This window comes from Antechinus flavipes, chromosome 1, assembly GCF_016432865.1.
Source record: "Antechinus flavipes isolate AdamAnt ecotype Samford, QLD, Australia chromosome 1, AdamAnt_v2, whole genome shotgun sequence".
NCBI classification, from domain to species: domain Eukaryota; kingdom Metazoa; phylum Chordata; class Mammalia; order Dasyuromorphia; family Dasyuridae; genus Antechinus; species Antechinus flavipes.
The window spans coordinates 329,739,189-329,746,435 of NC_067398.1; positions in this window are offsets into that span (position 1 = coordinate 329,739,189).

Here is a 7,247-nt window from a genome sequence, read left to right on the forward strand (position 1 = left end):
TCCCTCATTACTGTAAATCTATCATTTCATAAAGCAAAAATCATCTCTGATTGGCAATTCTTTTCTATCAGAAAATCCTTTGCACATGTATTATCTTCCACTTTTCTATACCAGTATAGAGAAGGGCCATGCTAAATTGTGCATTTTGCAAGGCAGGAAAAAAAATGAAAATGTTAGAACAGTTAGAGACCTCCCAGTGATTTCTGTCAATAATCCAATATCATTCAAGTCTAAGATAAATTAATATAATTGCATTGTATGGGGGAGAAAATCTTCTCAGGTGAAATGAATAATTTGCTGATCCAGAATGAAAAGAACTGGAAATTTTACATAATTCTCTACCTCATTCCGGAGTGGAGGTAAATCCAGGGTTCTAAAAGGCAATGTCAATAAAGACAAGCTTTAGCAAACTGTATCAAATATAAAATGTTACAGGCAATCTCTAAGGACTATCCTAGCTGAATGTGTAGAGACATTATCAGAAGGTTAGACATGAAGTGATAATAGAAAAATATACAAAATACCCTCCCTTTGTGTTACTCCCTTCCATTACTATAGTTAAAATGGTAAAATGGCAGAAACGTATCAAGAGTTCCAACAACTTTAGATGATCTATGAAATTCATTTTATTTCTTCATATGAAATTTTTGTGTGTTGACCACACTCTAGAGGAATTGGAGCAATTTATGCTGACATTTTTTATTATAAATACAACCAAAAGATATAAAGAAGTGCCACTAAGTAAAAGGATGGCTTACAGGACCTCCTTGGAGAAACAAATAAAGAAGATGATGACATTAATTTCATCCCATACCAAAGGCTGGGAAATTTAATGCCTTGTAATTTTCAGAATAAACATAAATGAATGAACCAATATGACAATAATTGCAACCCATGTAGCAAAACCTAAGAGAAATTCTATGATGAATTTGACAAGATGTTCCAACTTATGCCAACTTTCAGGGAAATGTTTAGGAGTTAAAAAATAAAAATGGCTAAAATCTTATAAACTTATTAGAAGCTTCGTATCTCTCTATTATGAAAACTTTTAAAAAGAAGATTATCAGAAGATTCGGAAAACAGAAAGAAATAAAAAAAAGAAAGCATAAGAGAAGAGGGGAAGGAAGAAGGAAAAAAGAAAGGGAGAAAGAAAGAAAAAAGAAAGGGAGAGAGAAAGAAAGAGAAAAAAGAAAGAAAGAGAGAGAGAAAGAAAAAAAGAAAAAGAGAGAAATAGGGAGGGAGGGAGAAACGAAGGAAGGAAGGAAGGAAGGAAGGAAGGAAGGAAGGAAGAAGGAAGGAAGGAAGGAAGGAAGGAAGGAAGGAAGGAAGGAAGAAAGGAAGGAAACAGAAAAGAAAGAAAGTGAGAAAAAGAATGAAGGGAAAAAAGAGAGGAAATAAAGAAAGAAGGAGAGAAAGAAAAAGGAAGGAAAAAAGAAAAGAAGAAAAACAGAAAAGAAAAAGACAAAGAAAGAAGGAAAGAGAGAAAGAAGAAAGAAAGAAAAATTAACATCCCCTCACAAAAAAACCCTGTCTTTATCTTAATAGAAAAAAACTGGTTGCCTCCATGAGAGTACTTTCTGAATCAATTATCTATATATAGTCAGATCATAGAACTTAAAAGTCAAACCTTGGAAGCAAAGGTCAAAATCAATATTAAATTAGACCAAAAAATAAATATGAGAAAATGACACTGTATGAAATCACAACAGATCCCCTATTTTAATAGACTTCTGAATGAAAAAATGGGAAATGGATAAAAGTAAAAACAGTCAAGGGCAACAATGATTTTGAGTACAAGTTCATTTGCATAACATCACAGAGGAAGATGACAGAAGATTATGAGCAGTATTTGTTCACCGAACAAAAGCAAAAATCAGTGGAGGGGAAAATGAGTCTGTAGAAAGCCTGGCATAAGATCTAACTAAGTCAGACAATACCAATAGCATTTATAGATGAAACTGGAAGAACAGAAAGATATGAAATGAAACAGATTTTCCATCTTTTCTAATCTGATCTATTCTTATCCTCAGTGACAGTGGAAAATGCCACATTTGGACTCTGCTACCTCATTATCCAATTTCTCTATAAAGAAATAGAAATGGAATTCAAGGAGATGAATTTGGAAAGAGCAGCTGGACCTGGACAAGTATATGTGCTGGAGGCAAAGATTTTAAAGATATTTTTTAAAAGATATTTTATTTTAAATTTTTAAAGATATTCAAGGACTAGTTTTCAAGAAATCTCAAAAAGGAGAAATTTTTTTAAAAAGGAGAAAATTACAAAGGTCTTAGACTGAATTGCTTTTTTAGAAAATGACCTGGCAGACACTAACAATTTCTAATCCATATTTCTTATTTTCTTTGTAAAAATCTTTGTGAGAATTGTTTATGCTACTATTGAAATATCCTTCATTAAAGTATGACAAATGAACATGTAGAGTTATGTAAGGTATTCCATTACAACAGACCAAATTTTCACAGTAACACAGTTATTAAAAAATGTTGAGAATATGCAATTCCACTATATTTGTTTCACAATGGATAGTTGGACTACAGTATAAATCCAGCATCAGACATTAGCTTTTCTACTAGGCAAGTCATTTAAGCTCATTATCTTAGTTTCCTTTTCTGTAAAATGGAGATAAGAGCACCTATCTTTCAGGTATTTGTGAAGGTAAAATGGGATATTTGTCAAGCACTTTTCAAAACTTAAAGCCCTATATAAATACTTAGTATTATTCTTTGATTACATAAAATCATTTGATTCAGTAGAGCTATATAGTCTTTAAAAATCTCCAATAAAATATCTACTATGTATATGTTAAGATTATATAGTTAATGTGCATTCACTTTGATCCAGCAATACCACTATCCTTAAGAGATCATAAAAAAGGAAAAAGGACTTACATATTCAAAAATATTTATAAGAGCTCTTTTTGTGGTGGCAAAAAAAAAAAAGGAAAATTGAGGGAATTCCTATCAACTGAGGAGTGGCCACACAAGTATATTTTAAATGCAATGGAATACTATATTCTATAAGAAATGATGAGTAAGTGGATTTAAGAAAAACCTGGACAGACTTAAATGAAGTGATGCTGAGTGAAATGGGTAGAACCACGAAAACATTGTACCCAGTAACACCAAAATTGTGTGATGATCAACTATGATTGACTTAACTCTTCTCAGCAATACAATAGTTGAAGATAATTCCAAAAAACTCATGATGGAAAATGCTATCCACATTCAGAGAAAAAACTGAGAGAATCTGAATGCACATGGAAACATACTAATTTCACTTTCTTTGGGAGTTTTTTTCCCATACTCTTTTCCCTTTTGTTCTGTTTCTTCTTTCAAAACATGACTAATATGAAAATAGTTTAGCATGATTACACATGTACAATACATATCAGATTGCTTGCTATCTTGGGGAAGGGGAGAGGGGGAGAAGAGAGAGAGAGCGGGAAAATTTGGAACTCAAAATTATAAAAAAAATTAATCTTGAAAAACTATTTTCCATGTAGTTGGAAAAAATAAAATACTATTTACATTTTTTTTAAAAAAAGTTTATGTTTAGGCAATATAGTGGATTAAGTGCTAGATTAGATTTAGACTCATGAAGACCTAATTTCAGATCTTTCCTCAGACATCACCAGGTACTGGCATAACAGCCTCTCCGAGCCTTAGTTTCTTTCTCTATAAGATTGAGAATGAACTTGATGGTCCCTTCTGGCTCTAAATTTGTGCTCCTGTATTCAATAAGCCTTGACAGTGACTACTTTGTTCAGTGATCCCAAATTTTAATAGTGAGCAAGACAATAAAGAATAAGGATCATCAAAGGTATCTGCCATTATCATGGAGAATGTCTTGTGCAATACCAAAAAGAAGAGGCATTCCAAATGGATAATGTGGTTCTCGAGATAGTCTTGTTCATGAACGTTAGAGGCATATATTTTAATATAGACAATATATGAATATGTTCTTGCATGGCTACATTTCTTGGAGGGTTTTGTTTTGTTTCCAGTAGAGAGAAGGGAGGATAAGGTTGATTAGGGATAGGTTTCTCCCCAGCCTCCAAATTAGAAGAGAACAGAAGGGAGACCAGAAGGAATTGCAGCAAGCAGGACAGCCTTGAAACTTATATGTTGAATTTATTGTATAATTTAAAAGACAAATAAGTTCTACTTAAAAGAAATTGGCATTTCATGTATAATCCTTGCCTTCTGCGCCACAATTTAGATGGAAACTCTAAATTTATTTAGTGGTAAGTTCAGAATAAAAAATAAAATAGGAGGAAAAAATAAAGATATGAACAGGAATCACACACAATGAGGAGGCATCAGGGAAACCACGGATCCATCAAAGTACCCAAGTAAAATTGTGCAACATTTTTGCAAGTTTTGGGTAAGACTGTTTGGCAGAGAGGTGAAACAATTTATAACTTCAGATGGTTTTCAAGGAAGGTATAGAAGTTTGACATTAGAGGAGGAAAAAAAAATTTCCTATATTAACAGCAAGTGCCAATTCTAGAATTGTCCTGACAAATCATTGCCTGCTCCCCAGCAAAATATAAAGAGAGCATAAGACATAACATCTTTCTCTGGCTCCCCAATGGAGCTTTCTCTTATGGTTGATTTCTGTGGTGGGTTTTTTTTGAAGGGGAGGATTAGGAAGAGAGAGTTGGGAACAGAGTGAAGTAGCTCATCTAGGGACATACAGTTAATATCTGAGACTATATTTGAACCCAAGTCTTCATGACTTTAGTGTTCTATCTGCTGTGCCACTTAGCTGTCCTGTGTTGTTGTTGTTTAAAAAAAAAAAAACCTTCCCCATGAGAGAAAAACCAAGAACACAAGGTTTTGTAAGGATGAATGTTGAAAATTATCTTTGCAATTTTTTTGAAAATTAAAAGCTATTATTAAAAAATAATAATTAAAAAAAGAATGAAGGTGGATTGCTTAAATATAGTAGATGAAAAATAAAAAGTTCATAGTTTCATTAAAAAAAGAAACCCTTCCCCAAATACATATATAACCATACTTGCCTAGTGTGGGAATAATTTAAACACACATTTGGGTTTCACATACATGAATATTTATGCTTGAGATAACAGAAAGTCAGAATATAAATAGGGGACATGTTTAATGATGAAAGATAATCAGAAATTGTTAGAAGCCCAAGGTGTGAGCTGGATCCTGCACCATGGTGTAATGCTGGGAATAATGGTTTGCTGTCAGAAGCACTGTGTTCAGTTCCTGGTCCTATAACCTATATATCCTTCCTAGACTTCAGTTTTCTCATCTGGCTGTAAAATGAGTATGTCAGACCAGAGTATCTCCAAATGCCCTTCTAGGTTTAAACTTATAATCTATGATGAATTTAGAGTAACAGCCTAGTTTGATCTTAAGTTAAGTAATACAACTGCACCTACAATTTATCAAAAAGAGCCTCCTTTATTTCCTTAGTAGGTAGAAGGGACAGGGAGAGAAAGAGTTATAGTTAGGGAATAGTAAGAAGTCACTTCATTAGTATATATGGCTGGGATCTCTCTAAGGATTGCCCTACATCTTTATTACTTTTATTTTCCTTAAGGATTTTGTTTGCAAATAAGTAAAATCAATAATGTCCTAGCATGAATACCCCATATCATACCCAATCTAATCTCCATTTTTTCAGGCTTTAAAGTGAGGAAATGGAACCAGAGACAGGAATGAAACCTGTGACTTCCTTCAAATAAGGAATTCCCAAAGGAGGAAATTCCCTCTATCAGTGCAGGTCAATGCCTTCTGTGCAACTTATTGTCCTAGAATATAGAAGTGACTAAGCCTTGGGTCACATAGTCAATATACTTGAAAGCTGAGATCTAAACCAAGGTCTTTCTAGGTTTGAAGACATTACACTGTCCACTACACAAACTTCCTCTTTTTTTAAAAAGTGAAAAGGAGAGGAGAGGGAAGGAGGTATGAAGGAACATCTGTGAAAAGGAATTTTTAAGCCTTTCAAATATCAAACTATATAAGCTTCAGTCTGTCACTGACTTTGCATCCCATTCCAAATAAAAATTTAAGCAATCTGCTGAAGATTCCAGGACACTATGTTCTATTCATCACTGATTATACAAAACTTAGATCTTTCTTTTCCTTGAGGGAGTTAAAACAATTAGAATCTGTACCACAGGGTATTCATGACTATGCTACTTTTTTCTTAAATATTTACCAATGTACTTTTAAGTATTTAAATTATAATTAGGTATTCTGTTTGTTATCCCTCTGAGTTTTAATGATTTTTTACTGATGTCTTATTTTTATTGCCTTAATTTCTACATATATCCCTCCCTCTTCTCCAACCTGTAAGCCATCCCTTGGAACAAAGAATGAAAAAGTAAAAAGGGAGAGGGCATGGGAGCACTTCTGTGCTACTCTTTTTGCAGAGCATATGTCAGTTATATTGGTATGTGAACACACCAATTATCCTTTATTGCTTTGTGAGAACATAAAACCACAGATTTATAACAAAGAAGGACTTTAGAGATCCAACTGGAATAATCCCATCATTTTCCTGGTAGGGAAACTGAGGTTCAGGTAGAGAAGTTTCAAATTAAAATGTCATATTGTGAAGATGGGCGTATTTTGCCACACTGACCATACCAACAGATCCTCTCCTCCTACATAGCACCACAAAGCATATATCTCCAAGCTCTAGTCTCTATGTACTAGCCAGATCTATGTAGAGCATCAAGTACACCAGTTATTTACAGGCTCTGGGAACATTCTAATTTGGTACAAATGCCCAAGCTGTTAAGCCTTTCCCTGCTTTTGACTTTGTCAACATTCTTAGTATCTAAATTCCTAAAACCTAAAATTTATATTTTCTTCAAGAGGCCTAAAAATATGTTGTTTTTTAAAAAAATCTTTTACACATGGGATACTAGAGTCAAGGTAGATGTAGCTGATTTGTCAAAGTCCAAAAACACTGTTCTGTGAACCATATCAGGGTAGTATCAATGAAACTTTGGTATGAGAATCCTCAGAACTCTCATAGGAGGCCAAATCCTATGGACATTTCAAATTTTCAAAGTCATTGGCTCCACTTCTTTGCCTGATCCAAGAACTCCTCAAGGTCACTGAGACCAGGAGACAGTAACTGAGACTGACTAGACTTTTCATATATTTCCAGTCTCTTTTTCTTTCTTAACTTGGTATTTTATTTTCTCCAGTTATATGTAAAAACAATTTTAACACTTGTTTTTA